The following is a 19,529-nucleotide window of genomic DNA, read 5'->3' on the forward strand; positions in this document are numbered from 1 at the left end:
GCGCAAGCGTCGCGTACCGTAATGCGCATGTGTCGCAAATGCGCGGGAGCAAGAGTCGCACACTGGTCGCATACCAATCGCGCACATCACGTAATATTAAATGTATATGATGTAACTGAAAAACACACAGCTGTCGCACACCGTACGTGGATCCTTCACGACATTTCTAAAATGGCGGCTAAAATCTGCGCACCCACAGTGATGTCATTTGAGATGTTATCAGTGATGTCATCAGTGATGTCACTGACCATGTCATGAATGATGTAATATGTGACATCATCAGCAGTGCATTGCGGGCGCGCGAGTTATAGGTAGCAGAACTAACTATAACGGAGAAATTTCTATGGTTTTGTACGAGTGAAATGTCCAGCTAACTGAATGGAACTACCCCAAATTTCGCAGGGAGAAGGGGCTTGGTGTATAAAGCACGCTTTTGTTTATTTGGTGTAAATCCGTTCATTAGTTTGGAGAAATATCAAAATATACAGATATCGATATTTAGGAATTCTGCCATCTGATTGGCTGAGGCGTTACGAGCACGAGCTAGCTCCTTATTGGCAGCAAGTGGTGTGAGCGGTTGCAACTAGGAAGTGTTGGCAGCCATTTTGTGATTCTGTTGAAGCGAGTAAGGGAAAAAAAGGGCGAATAGAGTAGGAAAGAGGAGGGTAGGAGCGCTGTGAGCTCTGTGGGGTGGTTAGGGTGTGCTATACAGGGAGTGTGAAGCGATGAATTCACCCCTACCGGTGTGAAAGTGCTGTTTTGCCCAGAGTGAGATGGTGCTGAGGTGAGGTGCCAGTACACTCGGTGTTGAAACCATGGGCTGATTGCTGTAAACTAATGTGCTCTGGGCGCTGTAGCATACTGGCCGCTGTAGCATAGCTGTGCAAGTGGTGTTAGTATGGGTTTAGACTATAGCGGGAGTGGGAAGCCTACTACTCACCCCTACCGGTCTGAAGACTCGAATGGAGTGTTTTAGCAAGCAGGAATAAAGAAATAATCGTGAAGAATATAATGCAGAATGTTGCAATGCCACAAAAGACAAATGGTGAAATCAGGTGTGTTTAAGAAAGTGGCTGTGTGGGATAAAGCGATGGAGTCTGCAAGTTATATAAAAAGTGTCTTTATTTAAGGGGCATAAATGGACCCACAGGTGCAAGAGCTAAGGCATCCAGCTGAGTCAAACTCCAACCGTTCTGCTGTATTCAAACCTAAGCTCCTGCATCAGTCAATTCCACATTACATGTTACAGTTCCATGTGACATAAACAATACCTATTAGACATGAATGACGGTAAATTGCAATATGAAAATAAAGGTAGGAAACGATTACCACACTGTGCCAGCCAGTTCCTAAACAATGGCGTGTTTTTTTATCTTGATCGCCAGCTCGTGAGCAGAGGCTGAGGATGAGCTAATTTGTGTGAAAGGGCTTTGTGGAAAACAGGCAGGCAGAGAGACGTGTGTACAAAGAATAGACATGGTTTCAAAATGGATGTCGGGTTTAGGCTAATTTAGCAAGTAAATAGCGTATTTGCATAGGCCATACATCACCCATCCCTGGTTAGGCTGGAGACATAAGGGGCAATAATGAAAACAGAGTTCAAATGCCTAAGCATACTTAGAAAGTTATTATATGAAAATAGTTCAATTGAAGAGTATTAAAAAAAATGATAGGAAAAAGTCAAAAAAGTTGGAAAAAATCAATCCAAGAATAAAGTGAATTTCTTACAAGTCTTGGAGATTGCAGTCCGGAAGTTCTTCAGCGGCTTGAGATGTGTAATGTTCGATTGTTGCCATTGTGTGAGAAAAGTGAAGCGATCCAATTCATATCCTCGAAGGGACAGAAATGTTCCTCGAATGTTGGAGCAGCAATTTGAATTGGCAGGCAATCTGCGATGTTGTCAAAGGTCGCACGTTGCAGGAGATCTTTCGTGGCTGCGCAGAAATCCCATTCCGCCAGGATACCTTTTTGCGTTGCATCCGCCATTGCTCCACTGCCCGAACCATCAAGTTCATGGTTTTAAAGATACTCCATTACCTGCTGGATATCGGGAGTGTTTGCTGGGATGTTGGCAAGGCATAGATCCATTCGCCAGTCGATTGGGCAAGTTTTGCAATAAAAAGTTGGTTGCACGCCGATTGTATATGTGTAAATAAATGTCATGTTGTAGCTGGCTCCGATAATATGTAGAGGCAGGCAGCCGAAAAGTTGTTCCATTTTTTCACAGTATTGATGTAGCTTCGCGCAGAGGCATATTCTGTCGGACAAGCTTGTTACCACAGGGAGCGCAGACATTTTTTACAAGCTAAAATAGTAGTAGAATGGCCGCAAACAGAGCGAGAATTATGGGTACTGTTCCTGTTATTCCAGAGATGATCGAATGAATGAAGTCTGGTATTATACCAAAAACAGTTTGAAGCCTGTGACAAGGCCGGAGGAGACATTGTTAAAAAAGTGTGCCATAGCTTAAATGTCAGATGTGTTGAAAATTGTGTAACAATTCACAAAGTGTAATGGGAGGTTCGTATTTAAAAGGGAGTGTATTTTACTTGAAGTTCGTGCTATCTGCAGTCGATACATTTCTTTTGCAGAAGTGAGGGACACTTCTGTTTGAAACAAAAGCGCTTTCAGTTTGCTCAGTTTAATGAAATCTGTTTTCAAAGTAGGTATTGAAGGCCAAGTTGAACTTTGGGAGTTACTTTGTGTTGGTAGGAATAGAGATTGCCACAGGAAGTTATCCGGTTTGAAACAGTAAGGACATACGGTATGCCAGCTCACATTGCGTAGCAGTCCATGTTATTAAGAAGAATATAACTGCCGTTAGAAAGCTGTGTGAATGTTGGTCTGATTGTGGGAGTTGGCGTGCTTTTAAGAAAGCACTCAAGATTGGGGGCTGTAAGGTTAGAAGCATCGTGCAGTTGGACATTCTTGCATAGTAATGAATGACTGCCATTGTGGTCCCACTTTTCACCTGTGAGAAAGTTCTGTATCCTCTTTAACACAGCGATATGTAAATGGGAGAAACCACTGCTCGTAAATAAACGCGTTACCTTATATAATCACATACAATATGACAAACAACATGTACACCTAGCAGACACAACAACACTACATACTGTGGGAACCGTGGCTAGCCATGTACACAAACCAAACATAGCACCTCTGCCACACAATGCAGAATGCGGGGAGAGATGGGAGCAAAGTATGTGCGAAGGTGGCAAGTGATTCTCGATTATAAAAGTATACAATGCAAAGTGTTGAGGGGATGTGCCGGACAGACTTGAGTATGCAGAGCACAGACATGTACATGTCAACATACACTGATGGTCTATTGAGTGAAGTGGACAGTGGACGCAACCATGATAGTACAGTCAGTAGGGAAGATTACGAAAACATAGCGCATACGTGCCCCCCCCCCAAAATCTTTAGCGTAGTGGGCTGGCTCGGTGTACGCAAGGCTAGCGTAGGGGTATGAATGAAAGGCACGTTTCTCTGGGTGTGGTTCTCTTCCGGAATGGCGAACATGTCTGTCAGGTCTGCGCAGCTTACACTGCCACGAGGCTGATGCCGTGAGCAAAGGTGGCTGCGGAAATAATGCTCTCAGCCTACTGGTACCCAGAAACCGTAATGGCCGCTGCGACGCACATATGCCCCACAGTTCACCTTTCGACACCGCCGTATGTGAAAGAGTGCCCACCACGTGCCGGAGGAAGCTTTTGGGCTGAGGTCTGTGAGCTGGGAAGGCTCCTGAGATCAACGCTGGCTACCGCGACACAGGAGATAGCGCCCAGCCTGAGGCCCAGCACGTGGAGTGCTCTGTATACTACTAACACAGTAGTCCAACAGGTACCAATAGTGGAACGGTGTCTTGATCCCACAATGGACGATGTTAGAACTACATCTGAGAGTGGAGATGAAGGTACTCCCTTCAACCAGGTGCAAGCAACTCTAGGTCCCAACAGTGGATCTGTGTCTTGTTCCCAGAATGGATGATGTTAGAACTGCATCTGAGAGTGCAGATGAAGGTATTCCCTTTGACAGGTGTAACCAACTCTAGGTCCCAACAGTGGAACAGTGTCTTGATCCCACAATGGACGATGTTAGAACTACATCTGAGAGTGGAGATGGAGGTACTCCCTTCAACCAGGTGCAAGCATCTCTAGGTCCCAACAGTGGAACGGTGTCTTGATCCCAGAATGGACGATGTCCGATATTACTTGCTGCTTCTTGTTTTTAACAGAACTCCCTCCGTTGACGTGCATCAGACTCTGTGCTTCCGTAGCTATTTGCTGCACATGATCATTGGGCTTGGCTGACTGCAGTTGCTGGAGTACACCGTGGTACAGCAGGTCCGAACAGTGAAACGGGGTCTTGATCCCACAATGTACGATGTTAGAACTGTATCTCAGAGTGGAGATGAAGGAACTCCCTTCGACCAGGTGCAACCAACTCTAGGTCCCAACAGTGGAACGGTGTCTTGATCCCAAAATGGACGATGTCCGCTATTACCTGCTGCTTGTTTTTTACAGAACTCCCTCCGTTGAGGTGCATCAGACTCTGTGCTTCCGTAGCTAACTGCTGCACATGATTATTAGGCTTGGCTGACTGCAGTCGGCGGAGTACACCGCGGTACAGCAGGTTGGAACAGTGAAACAGGTCTTGATTCTGTGATTGAGGATGTCAGAAGTTAAAGTCTGTGATGACTTGTGTGTACCCCCTCCAATCAGGTGCAACCAACTCCCTGCTTTCGAATCCAATGGCACGTGGCTGTGAGGCATTAATGATCACTGCCTCTGGCCTACACTGCGGTCAGCAGGGTTCACAATTCAGATTGAGTAGTGATTGTTTAATTGCAGAATCCAGTAGGCAACTAACTACAACATCTATTGAAATATACACAATAGCCTTTTAGTATACTTTGCTTGAAGAACTTTTTTTAGATGACTTATAGGTCTAGTACAATTACCAAATTCTTCTTGGTAGTGGTAAAGAACACTGAATGACAGTCTACACAGTGGACAGCAGAGATTGCAATTCGAATTGTTTTGATTTATTTATTGCAGAGTTTTTTGTAATTTATGTTGTTGTATTTTGTGAAGAGGAAGTGAGAAAAAGTATTCATGGATGACTGTGCTCACTACTGCCTTCAATTTACACTGCAGACAGCAGTGTTCACAATTCAGATCGAGTCGCTATTGTAGATGACGCAGTCCTGTAGGCAAAAGACATTGCTCCATTGCGCTCTGTCAGCACCACGCATACGCATCATCACAGGGTCAGCACATGGTTTTTATTGCTTTGCGTATGACAAACTGGGCAGCTCAAGTCAACGCCACATGGCTGTGGGACCTTGCTGACCGCTCTCTGGCCTACACTGCAGACAGCTGTGTTTACAATTCAGATCGAGTCTCTATTGCAGATGAGGCAGTCCTGTAGGCAACAGACATTGTTCCTAGTACGGCCCGCACGCAGCACGCATCATCGCTGGCTGTGCACATGCTGAATGCTTTTGATGTGGCTATCTGAGTGCACTAGACCTGATGGACCCTTTATGATACAATCTTTTTGTGTATTATTTCACATCTACTGCCTGTATCTCAGTATTCCACAAGTTATGTTTTTTTTACAATAGAATCTTTTCTGTATTATTTCACATCTAGTGTCCCTACCTTACTGCAGCACAAATTATTGACCCTTTTATTATTGAATCTCTGTGTGTGATCCAATGATTACTGTTGTAGTTGATGGTAGCAGCAACTATTCCCTGAGGGCTGGTTTACACTCAACCCAGACGCATTCAGCACAGACGTCACTGGATATGTGACCCTGGTAATAAAAAAGAGTCAAGCGCACGTGCCCGTACCCACTTTCCCTATCTATCTGTGTCCGTGTGTTCATTATCTATGCATGATACTGCCCCTGGGCCGTACCACATTACATTGTGCTGTGACAGCGTATGCAACCATGTTACCTCTGGCATTGGGGAAAAATTCTGTTATGTAGCTTTTAGATGCATGGCTATCACATGTGGAAGGCTACTTTACAGAGCATGAATATTGATGAAGTTGATGGTTGCATGTTGTGTGTAGTGTTAGATATGTGTACATAGCAAAAAGTTTTCAAAAAAGCTCTCTAAGCAGAAGAGGAGTCTCCTATCAAACGCTCTAGAGAGAATGACTAAAATGGGTGGTGTCCTCCAACTGTTACAATGGGAAATGTTATGAACCAATCAAATGCTTTTCTTTAAGATCACATGGCAATTGCGCACCGAGCGTGCAAGGAGGCCGCACCCGATGCGATTTTGAGAAAATATATTTACCATAATATAAGTTTATTACAGTTAGAAATATATAAATGTTTAAAATATTTTAGATTATCGCTTGTTCTCAAATACACTTTAAACTTATTTAGATATAGTTTTGAGACAAAAAAAAATTAGGGAATGGCTTACCCGGCACGACACCATACGTCTATGATGTAACACAGGGCCTGGCAGCGTGCACTCGTCGCATACGCAACGCGCAGCGGGTGCGACCCCATACGTACATGACATAAGGCGCGGCTTGGTACTGAGTACCCGTCGCATACCAAAGTAGCAGCTGGCGCGACCACATACGTATATGATGTTACGCAGGCCGCGGTGCCACAAACCCGTAGGATACGAAATGCGCATCCTTTACGATTTTAACAATATGGCGGATAGGATTCGCGTGCTGGTGGAGCTTGGTACACTACCGGTAGGGGACTTCAGTTTTCTCAAAAAAAGATATACTTTTTTTTGAAGATATAAAACATTACATATTTTTTTAAAATAATTTAAAAAAAAGGATAATAGAGTTCCAAAATATTACAACAACAAAATGAAAAAATATAGGTTTTATAAATATTAAAATATGAAATTAACATTTAAAAAACTTTCGAAATTCACTGAAAAAAACATAGGATTTACAGACGTTATAGTTAGGAATTAGCATTTAAAAAACGTTTGAAATTCACTGAAAAAACCATAGGTTTTACAGACGTTATAGTTAGGAATTAGCATTTAAAAAACCTTGGAAATTCACTGAAAAAACCATAGGTTTCAGGGACGTTATAGTTAGTTGGACATTTGACTCATATAAAACCAGAGAAATTTACCCATTATAGTTCGTTGAGCTAGCTATAACTCGCGTGCCCGCAATGCACTGGTGATGACGTCACATATTACATCACTCATGACATGGTCAGTGACATCACTGATGATATCACTGATGACATCATCCACGTGATAATCTGATGCACATACTGAAGGCCTAATATAAACTTTGATACACGCACTCTAAAATACAGAGTATATGAAACTATGCACACAACAATGCCAGATACTACATACCACGCACTATTTCCTAGGTCTACACTCACATCCACTCACTTATACATGCAGTTACTCATCAATACAGTACTATAGTATGCACTCATACACCTATACATACAGTCACAGTCCGCCACTCATCCATAGAGTTATTCACACACCTAGTCAGTCATGCAAAAAATCAATCACATACCCATTTACTCATGTATACAGTTATACACACCAACTGCGTTATTTATACACACACCACATCACTTATTTATGCAGATACTAACACATACTTACTGTCTTATACAATCACTGATACAAGCAGACACTCTTTTATACACCCACTCTTCAAATAACTTACTCTCACGTATAGTCATATATATAGTCCAACACTCACATATACTGCCTTAAAACATATGTACTTACTCACACATATACCAGTGAGACATTCACTCACTCACCAACACACCCATACACACACTAACTCACCCATACAGCCCTTCCCAGATGTACTTTTGAATCCCTACAACCAGTGAATCACCCACTCAGACATGTATGCACAGAGTCACATACCCCCCACCCACCCACCCACACAGACACTCAGGCACTCATACAGATACTCAGACAACAAATCAATAACCCATATAGACACTCATGCAGCTACTCACCAACCCATGCAGCCGCTAATACACCAACTGAGACACTAATACAGACTTTCACACAGTTTAGTCACTAACCCATACATTCAGTAACACATGTTCAATCACTCACTTATACAGTCAGTCACGCACCTACTAAATAATCCATTCAGGCACTTGTAAATCCACTCATTCTTCAATACACCTTGACATAGATATATATGAAAAATATTTAAACTTTACAGAAACACACATTCACTGGATGATGTCATCAGTGAGGTCATTTGAGATGTCATCAGTGATGTCATCAGTGATGTCACTGACCAATGTCATGAGTGATGTATTATGTGACGTCATCACCAGAGCATTGCGGGCGCACGAGTTATAGTTAGCTCAACTAACTATAACGGGGGAATTTCTAGGGTTTTGTATGAGGGAAATGTCCAGCTAACTATAACGCCCCTGAAACCTATGGTTTTTTCAGTGAATTTCTAAGGTTTTTTAAATGCTAATTCCTAACTATAACGTGCCTGAAACCTATGGTTTTTCAGTGAATAGTTATAGTTAGGACCTATTTTCCATAGGAAATCCGCAACATTCTATTGGGAATAGCAAAATTTTCCAAACTTTTGGCCAGCTCCGCTCCGCTCCTACCCTGAAAGTTTCGCGGTGATTCGTCAAGCGGGGGCCGCGAAAAAAGGGGGTCCCAAAACGCGTTTTCCCCATGCAATTTCCCATAGGATCTGTTGTTGCAGCTACAGCCCAAACCGCTGAACGGAATGACACCAAATTTGGCAAAGAGGTAGTCCTCAGTTTGGACTTGTGCCTTTTGCATATATGGTGTGAATCCCTTCAGTAGTTCCTGAGAAAATTAGAGTTAAAAGTACATAAATATCTATGGCCGCGGAGGATACGCGGACCGTACACACACTGTACGCGCACCCTCCCCGAACCGAGCGCGCACCCTCCCGATCGCGCGCTGAATGCTAATTGGCTGTCGAGTGTCTCTCTACATTCGAAACCAGGAACTGTTGGCGGACATTTTCTGCCTCGGTAGAAGCGAGGCTGAAGAAGCAAGGGGAATAAGTGTGTAAAACATATAAAGAGGGCAGAGTGGAAATACTCTGACCCTCTAGAGGTGCTTAGGGGGTCCCAGAAGGAGCCCCTGGGGCCCCCTTTTAAAAAATAAAAACCACGGCGAAATGCGCGCACGGTGTGTGCATCCTACCGCGTTGGGTGCACGGATTCTCACGCGTTGGGTGCGCGGATCCACGACAATGTTTCTTGAAAAAAGACAAGAAATCATTGGTTGTATGACTACTTTCTACACTGAAAGGTAGGGTGTATATTTCTGTTTTTTAAAGGTATGATTCTTATTGGTTAACAAAAACAGATTGTAAGGAACATTATATATGATAAGCTCATATGTTGAAAAGTCAAGCACACTTCCTGTCTTGTTTAGTAAGATTGTGTGCTGAACTTGTGACCTGTGAGCTCAGTGCAGTGTTCCATGAGCTGTTTCTATGGTAACAGGCAGAAGGCAGATTGGGGGAAGGGTTGAAATGTATTTCAGTTGGAAAGGGTTGAAATGTTTAACCAATAGAAATGTGTGTTTGCTTTTGAGTTTATGTGTGAAGGATTGTGATTTGATGTTTACATGTATATGTGTGGAAAATGAAAAGGAAACTTTTCCATTCTTTGTTTTTGCTGAGAGGTGCACAGTGCAGAGATTCTGTAAAAGAAAATATGGAGAGTGACTGATATACTTCTTAATCTACAAAATAACTTGAAAGATGAGTTATTTAATTGTGAGGGGATGTATGTAGACTATTTTGATTTTAATCAGACTAATGTATTCAGACTAATGTATTTCTCCTGCTAAAGTGTAGGGAGTACTTTTTTTCTCTACAATCTTATTGACAGTCTTTGTGCATGTAGAAACCATTTTGTGATAAGCATTTGTGTTTTTCATGTGTTTGCAGACAGATAACTGTGTAGTTTTTATATTTTGGTAGAATTAGCAACCAGTCATTGTTTATGAATTTGTGAAATGAGTTATGTTATGTTTCTATACTAAAATGTAGTACTACTTCTAGATGAAGAAATGTGTTTTGGTATAGTGCAAGGGATAGTGTTGTTTGTCTAGAATCACACAGTGAGTCTGTGTGCATTTGGGAACCACTGTGAGAGAAGCATTTGGTAACATTGTGTATTTGCTGACAGAAAACTGTTTTAACTTGTCATGTTGTGAAGTTTTAGTAGCATTAGAAGAGAGTTATGGCTTATGATTTGAATAAATGAGTCAGGCTTTGACAGAAGAGTGCAGTCCTGAAATATGTAGATTGTGTGCAGTTCCGTTACCAGTTGCACTGTAGTGAATGAGTTTTGGTAAACTCCTAGGGATAGTGGTGCTTGTCTAGAATCACAGTGTGAGTTAGTGTGTATTTGGGATCAGTGTGAGAGAAGCATTTGGTGACATCATGTATTTACTGACAGATAACTTTTTAAAAACCTGTCATGTTGTGAAGTTTTAGTAGCATTAGAATCCAGTCTTTGCTTATGCGTTGATTAAATGAGTCATGCTTTGACACTGATGTGCTGTGCTTAAATATGTAGATTGTGTTCAGTACCATTAACTCTTCTAGACTAGTGAATGAGTTTTGGTAAACTCTTAGGATAGTGTTGATTGTCTAAAATCACACTGTGAGTCTGTGTGCATTTGGGTAAGGATTGTGAGAGAAGCATTTGGTAACATCGTGTATTTGCTGACAGATAACTATTTTAAAACCTGTCATGTTGTCAAGTTTTAGTAGCATTAGAAGCCAGTCATTGCTTATGCGTTGATTAAATGAGTGAGGCATTGACACAAAAGTGCAGTCCTGAAATATGAAGATTGTGTGCAGTTCCCTTACCACTTTCACAGTAGTGAATGATTTTTGGTAAACTCCTAGGGATAGTGGTGCTTGTCTAGAATCACACTGTGAGTCTGTGTGCATTTGGGAACCACTGTGAGAGAAGTGTTTGGTAACATCGTGTATTTGCTGACAGATAACTGTTTTAAAACATGTCATGTTGTCAAGTTTTAGTAGCATTAGAAGACAGTTATGGCTTATGCTTTCATTAAATGAGTCAGGCATTGACAGTAAATTGCAGTCGTGAAATATGTAGATTGTGTGCAGTTCCCTTACCACTTGCACTGTAGTGAATGAGTTTTGGTAAACTCCTAGGGATAGTGGTGCTTGTCTAGAATCACACTGTGAGTTAGTGTGTATTTGGGATCACTGTGAGAGAAGCATTTGGTAACATCATGTATTTGCTGACAGATAACTGTTTTAAAACCTGTCATGTTGTGAAGTTTTAGTAGCATTAGAATCCAGTCTTTGCTTATGCGTTGATTAAATGAGTCATGCTTTGACACTGATGTGCTGTACTTAAATATGTAGATTGTGTGCAGTACCATTAACTCTTCCAGACTAGTGAATGAGTTTTGGTAAACTCCTAAGATAGTGTTGCTTGTCTATAATCACACTGTGAGTCTGTGTGCATTTGGGTAAGGATTGTGAGAGAAGCATTTGGTAACATCGTGTATTTGCTGACAGATAACTGTTTTAAAACCGGTCATTTTGTCAAGTTTTAGTAGCATTAGAAGCCAGTCTTTGCTTATGCTTTGATTAAATGAGTCAGGCTTTGACATAAAAGTGCAGTCCTGAAATATGAAGATTGTGTGCAGTTCCCTTACCACTTCCACAGTAGTGAATGATTTTTGGTAAACTCCTAGGTATAGTGGTTGTTGTCGAGAATCACACTGTGAGTCTGTGTGCATTTGGAAAGCACTGTGAGAGAAGCATTTGGTAACATCGTGTATTTTTTAGCAGATAACTCTTTTAAAACCTGTCATGTTGTCAAGTTTTAGTAGCATTAGAAGGTAGTCTTTGCTTCTGCATTGATAAAATGAGTCAGGGTTTGACACTAAGGTGCAGTACCATGTACTATTCTGTTCACTGTGGCAGAACTGAAAATTTAAAAGTTTTACCTAAGCACTGTCCTAGAAGTAGTCTGATTATTTAGTCAGTTTCTAAGTACCAAATAGATTGCTTCAAATGTCTATGCAGTATGCATGTAGTGTTCTAACATACTATACACTTGTCTTTTACACCTTCAATTCCCTAGTCAGTATCCATACACTTCCAGGAAACACCCTGTCACTTCCTTTGCAGTCCTCTAGAGACCCATTCAACAGCATGTACTAATCCATTCACTGTGCCAAAACCCAAACACTTATAAATTCACAAAGACACTCTCTTTCCAGTACTCTAATGATTCAGTCACTGCCTAAGTATGCATGCACTGAGCCAGGTCTTAGCACATGGACTTCTTCAAACCCCTATCCACTATGCATGCAGTCCTCTAACCACCCACACACTTGTCTTTCACACCTTCAATTCCCCAGTCAGTATCCATTCACTTCCAGCAAACACCCTGTCACTCCCGTTGCACTCCTCTAGTGACCCAATCAGCATCATGTACTAATCCATTCACTGCGCAAAAACCCAAACACTTATAAATTCACCCAGGCACACTCCTTGCAGTACTCTAATCATTCAGTCAGTACCCAAGTACTGATCCAGTGACCCAGGCCTTAGTATATGGACTGCTTCAAACCCCTATCCACAATGCATGCAGTCCTCTAACCACCTACACAATTGTCTTTCACACCTTCAATTCCCTAGTCAGTATCCATACACTGCCAGGAAACACCCTGTCACTCCCTTTGCAGTCCTCTAGTGACCCATTCAGCACCATGTAATAATCCATTCACTGTGCTAAAACCCAAACACTTATAAATTCACCAAGATACTATCTTTGCAGTACTCTAATCATTCACTCAGTGCCTAAGTATTCATGCACTGAGCCAGGCCTTAGCACATGGACTGCTTCAAACCCCTATGCACTATGCATGCAGTTTTCTAACCACCTAGACACTTGTCTTGCACACTTTCAATTTCCTAGTCAGTATCCATACAGTCCAGCACTTGTCACTGCCTTTGCACTCCTCTAGTGACCCATTCAGTACCAAGTACTAATCCATTCCCTGTGCAAAAAGCCTAGCACTTATAAATTCACCTAGGCACTCTCCTTGCTGTACTCTAATCATTCAGTCAGTACCCAAGTAGTCATGCAGTGAGCCAGGCCTTAGCACATGGACTGCTTTAAATGCCTTTCAGTATGGATGCAGTCCTCTGATCACCTACACAGTTGTGTTTCACACCTTCAATTCCCTAGTTAGTATTCATACTCTTCTAGCAAACACCCTGTCACTCACCCAGTGTGTCTCATTATAGTACTGTAATCATTTAGTCAGTTAGCATGTAGAGTTTTAGTGAGGTAGGCTTTAGGGCATGAACTGCTTCAAAGTAGTATGCACTATGCATGTAGTGTTTTAACCATCGTCACACTTGTGGTTCAGGGACATAGTTTCTTAGTCAGTATTTATATAAAATGTGTTTGTACAGTAATGGAATAGTATAATTTTGAAAGTTATTAATATACATTTATTTGTGATTCTTTTTTACAGATACAGAATAGGAGTGTTTCTCATCTGTTTGCACTCTTCTCGTGCAAGATTGTTCGGATGAAGGGTCCTTAGGTGTTTCATCCTACTTGCCGTGCCGCATGAGTATTTTTTGTTAGGATCCCCTCGTAACAGAACTCTTTTGAAAATCTTGTGCATGTTGAAGGTGGCATTGGTCTTTGTTTGCCCCTTGGGAAAAGTAAAAAATTTCCTCACCACTGAAGAAAAACGTTGTGGGCGTGGTGCCTTCTGCAAAAAAAATTCCTCAGATTCGGTAAATATTTTAAAGCGGCAACATTTACAGTTTTTGTAAGTTAAACTTATAAAATGTTGTTAGCTGTATGCATTTTATATATCTGTGATTTGTTTCTTGTGGTATATTGTTGAGAATACCATGTTGTTTTTTTTTTAACAATCTTTCTGATTTTCCAGGTCTGTCGTCGACATCCATGGTCTCCACAGGAGTGTTCCGCCTTGTTGTTTTGTATTATTGTTGTTACATTTTGTTTATTAGTTTATAGTTCATATATATGTTAATAAAAAAATAAAGTTTGAAAATAGTTTATCGTTTACATATTTATGATTATAAAAAATAAAGTTTAAAAAAACAAAATAATAACGTTTTTGGTTGTTCTCTTAACTACTTTGTGACTCTTTCTTGTTCTTATTACTGTTATTTGATGGACTCCACCATGGTGTTAAATTCTGGGGCACTTATCGCTGGAATACTGGTGATATCTGCAGTTTGCACCAACTTCTGAATAGTGTTTTAGATTTATCTCAACTTTACTTCCGTTAACCCCTTGAGTGCCCATGACGAGATAGTCTTGTCATGGGCCGCGGTTGCGCTGTGCCCATGACGAGACTATCTCGTCATGAACCCCGCCCGCTAATTCAACGCCCGGCACAGGGCGGGGAAAGGGCGGGGCACACAAGGGGTTAAAGTGCTGATAATGAAATGGAGACTAGCCGTTCTCGTGCAAAAAGACACGAGGTGCACCTTTCCCATTTATTCTAAATACTAAAATCCTGTATTGAATTGCACTGAGGTATTGGCTGCACTTACAGTGTACACACAAAATCTATTAAGAAATCTCATTGTATTTATATTGATTGGGAATAGTGCGTCAGGTGCTGGATCTTGACGAGATACACTGCTCAGTTCGTATATTGTTCTGCACACGAAAAAAATCACATCACAACTTTCACACCAATTGCAATGCGAATAAAATTCCGGCGATAAGACACGTTAGCACCAGGGATTTTACACCTGCTTTCTGCTGGTGTTAAGCAGGACAACTACCTGCACCATGAAAGGAAACACAGCCAAGAGCCACACCAGAACACCCACAGGTGCCATAGAGTCAATGAGCATGATACAGGGATACCCATGAGGGCCAGAAGACTCATCTCAACAACTCCAGGACCGCCAATGCCCCCCAAACCCACATCTTAGTAAGTGTGTCCCTGTGGTCATTGTCTTAGCGTGATAGGCACGAGCCCTGCAACATCACAGTGTGCTGTCACCTCAGCGTTGGCAGTGAGCCTGGACTTGTAGGTATGCACGCATCCTCCTGCATGCACAACTGGCATCTGCTGGTCTGGGGTTCACAGGTCAGTGCAGGGGTGTGCCTATCCGGCAAGGGGAACGGGGTGTCTCGGAAATGTCTGTGTACAGGAAGTGCGGTAAGTGTGTCTCTATGTTCTGGTGTGGCCTGCTACAAGAGCCGCAGCAGTCGATGTTGTAAAGTGGCATGCACCACCTCCAAACAGCACTGTGATGGTGTAGTTGGAATGTAGCAGGACATGCGCAAATAGGCATTACAATGGTGTGCCGTACGAGTGCACGAGATACAACAGCGCACCGTACAAAAGTGTGGGGGCTCGTGGGAGGGAGGAGCAGCCATTTGGCAACATAACACACAGTGAACTCGACCATGTGCCACATGCTGGGCATCTCATCCATAATGACCACGGTAGCAGACATCCCACAACACCAACGACTGGCCTTTGTACACATCCTGTATGAATGCAGCGTGGTTTTCACTTCTATGCTCGTTTAGTGGTGTGATGTTGGTGGGTTATGTGACTTGTGCTCCTTGTTGATGTTTTTCATTTTGGCCATTGTTAGTCTATATGTGTATTGTACTTAATTGTGCATGTGTGCCATTCTGCCCATCTCCCCCCTCCCCCCACTCCCTGCTTCTTCCTCTTCCTAGTGCTGTTGTGTCTATAATTTTGTTACTGCACACATAAATACATGTAAAGAATAAATTAGAATAGTTCCTTGATTCTTTTAGGTTTCAAAACTTCTCTATTGGTTTCTTTTTAATTTTCCATATGAACCGTTTTTTTTAATATTCAACAACACATAGAAGTCAGAAGTGCAACGTATTCTATCAACACACTTTCTAGAACATTCTACAACACGTGCAGGTTAAAAGTTCATCAAGTTTTTTAAAACGTAACGATATTTTTTTGCAACATTTTCTTGAACATTTAACGACACGTGCAGGTTAAAAGTTCACGATTGTTTTAAGTTCCAAAAGTGCCTTCCAAATGCAAGTAGCAGGTGTGGTTGAGCTGAGCAAATTTTATCCTATCATATGTACTCCACGTTGAAACTGCTTTTTCTTAACCAATCACAAAGATGCTTTTCCACAAAACTAATGTGCACCCTACTTTTAAAAAACAATGCTTTTCATGATATCTTTAGAGAGAAGTTATAGATAGGAATTAGCATTTAAAAAACCTTTGAAATTCACTGAAAAAACCATAGGTTTCATGCACGTTGTAGTTAGGAATTGGCACTTAAAAAACCTTTGAAATTCACTGAAAAAACCATAGGTTTCAGGCATGTTATAGTTAGGAATTAGCATTTAAAAAACCTTAGAAATTCACTGAAAAAACCATAGGTTTCAGGGGCGTTATAGTTAGCTGGACATTTCCCTCGTACAAAACCCTAGAAATTCCCCTGTTATAGTTAGTTCAGCTAACTATAACTCGCGCCCCCGCAATGCACTGCTGATGACGTCACATATTACATCACTCATGACATGGTCAGTGACATCACTGATGACATCACTGATGACATCTCAAATGACATCACTGATGACATCACTGATGAAATCATCCATTGAGTATGTGTTTCTGAACAGTTTTAATATGTTTAATATATATAGGGAAAGGCCTGTTGAAAAATAAGTGGGTGTACAAGTGTGTGAATGGATGATTTTCTAGGTGTGTAACTGACTCTATAAGTGAGTCATTAAATGTATCTTACTGCAGACTAGTGACTAAACTGTGTGAATGTCTGTATGTGTCTGTGTGTTGGTGTATAAGTGGCTGCATGGTTTTGTGAATAGCTATATGAGTGTCTATATGGGTTATTGATTGGTTGTCTGAGTATCTGTATGGGTGCCTGAGTGTTTGTGTGGGTAGGGTGTGTGTGACTCTGTGACTAGATGTGTGAGTGGGTGATTCAGTGGGTGCATGTTTTTAAGAGTGCATCTGTGATGGACTGTATGGTTGGGTGAGTGTATGTATGGGTGTGTTAGTGATTGAATGTATATCTCAGTTGTACATGTGTCAGTAACTACATATGTGAAACGCAGTGTATATGTGTGTAAGAGTATATAACTATCTATATGTGAGAGTGTGTGATTTTGGGAGTGGCTGTATGCGCCATAGTGCAAGGATGTCTGTGTCATATGCTGTTTGTTTTTCTGCAGGAAGACACAGAATTTGTTAGTATTTTTATGAGTAAGTGAACTTGAGTGTGTTTAACTGAATAGGTGAGTCAATTGGACTGTGATTAATTATTTGAATGACTGACTAGATGAGTCAGTACCTCAATGGATGATGGGCGGTGTGTGAGTGTCTATATAGGTGTATAAATGAGTGACTGTAAGTATGAGTGACTGTACAGGTGAGTGAGTGGACATGTATGTAGACCTAAAAGTCAATGAGTGGGTGTGTAGTTATTGGTATTGGAGTATCTATGGTTGTCAAAATGGCCGTTTGAAATTTTGAGTCGGTGTATCAAAGGTTATATTAGGGTGTGAGAATATGCACTAATTTATCACATGGATGACATCATCAGTGATGTCATCAGTGATGTCATTTGAGATGTCATCAGTGATGTCATCAGTGATGTCACTGACCATGTCATGAGTGATGTAATATGTGACGTCATCAACAGTGCATTGCGGGGGCGCGAGTTATAGTTAGCTGAACTAACTATAACAGGGGAGTTTCTAGGGTTTTGTACGAGGGAAATGTCCAGCTAACTATGACGCCCCTGAAACCTATGGTTTTTTCAGTGAATTTCGAAGGTTTTTTAAATGCTAATTCCTAACTATAACGTGCCTGAAACCTATGTTTTTTTCAGTGAGTATATATATATGCATACATGTATATAAACCCACAATACCAGATAATCATATAACTCCCATGGTGTTCCAGGATATCAACCTACAGCTTTCTCCCATTTTTGCCATGTTTTTAACTGTTTTTCCTTCCTCTCCCCCCCATTTTTCTGAATGCTTCCTCCTGCTTTTGCCCCGTTTTTGAATGCTTCCTCCTTCCTCTCCTTCATTTTTTTTACTGCTTTCTCCTGCTTTTGCATTGTTTTTTTTTACTGCTTTTACCTTCCTCTTCCCCCATTTTTCTGAGTCCTTTCTCCTGCTTTAGCCTAATTTCTTACTGCTTTCTCATTCCTTTCCCCTGTTTTTCTGGGAGCTTGGTTTCCCACATTTTTTACTGCTTCTGCTTGTATTTTCCTCAGCAGCGCTGTGCAGGGTACATCGTTTCTAAACTGCCTAACAAATGCCTGAGGCAGCAAACTATGACATACAGCCAGGATTGGATGCAGCAGGTTGGTCGGGTGCTATGAGCCAGTGAGTGAATGGGAGACTGTTGTGCAGAGTGCTGCTGCTGCGCACAGCACACGCTGCTTCTTATTTTCTGCTCTGAACTCCTTCATCTGAGGTGCAACACACAAGCCTGCGCTCTATACTGGCGGCTGGGGTTGGGCTGTGAGCAGGCAGCTCAGTTGATGGAGTGGAGGTCCGACCATGTTTGATCCGACTCAGGAGTCGGGACACGTGAGGCGGCTGTCATGGGTAGCGCTTAGCTACCAATGACAGTGCTGCCAGACCGGAACGGCAGACTGAGGTCGGACTGTCATCGGTAGCTCAGGACTACGCAACTACCAATGAGAGTCTCATTGATAGCATACCACTCAGCTACCAATTACTGTCAGTAAGCTACTGCTGGTAGCTGCCTGCCTCCAGGAGGACCCACCCACTGTGACACGGTCCATCCCAGACTATGTTTGGCGCAATGGGGCTGCCTGTACTGCTAGACCTGTGATAGTGCAGCATGACACTACGGCGGGTGGCGACCATAGTGTTAAGCTGCACTGCACTTTATAAATCCACCAGTCTGAGGCCTGCCACTACCATGTAGCCAGTGAGTGACCCAAGTGATCAAGTAGAGGGAGGCAAGCGCCATTTCTTGCCCCCCTGCGGAAATCCATGGCTCACACCACATTGCTTGGATATATTTGTTGGGTCCTCACTAACAGGTACCACATGTGGCTTGCTTCATCATTCAGGGTTGCAGGAACAGATCCAGGGCACGAGAAGGACATGCTCAATTGATGAATGTTTGACTACAGGGACCGTCCCCTCGCAAAACCCTATGATCCTTTATTAGTAGATAAGCCATCCATGGCCATACCAAGGAAAAGTTTCTAAAGTATGGTCTGTATGTCACATACATGCTTCCTAAAAAGTACTATGAATGCATTGCAATAGGTTGAAAAGCCCAGACATATCATACAGGAATTTATCTTTGTCCGGAGGAAAGCCGAGTGACCCTTAGGGGCAGTTGCACGAATGAAACATGTTGACATTCTGATGTCAAGGACCATTGAATTCTTATGACATCTCACTGTTTTTAATCTTGCCCTAGATCT

The sequence above is a fragment of the Triturus cristatus genome, chromosome 8 (assembly GCF_964204655.1).
Source record: "Triturus cristatus chromosome 8, aTriCri1.1, whole genome shotgun sequence".
Taxonomy (NCBI): domain Eukaryota; kingdom Metazoa; phylum Chordata; class Amphibia; order Caudata; family Salamandridae; genus Triturus; species Triturus cristatus.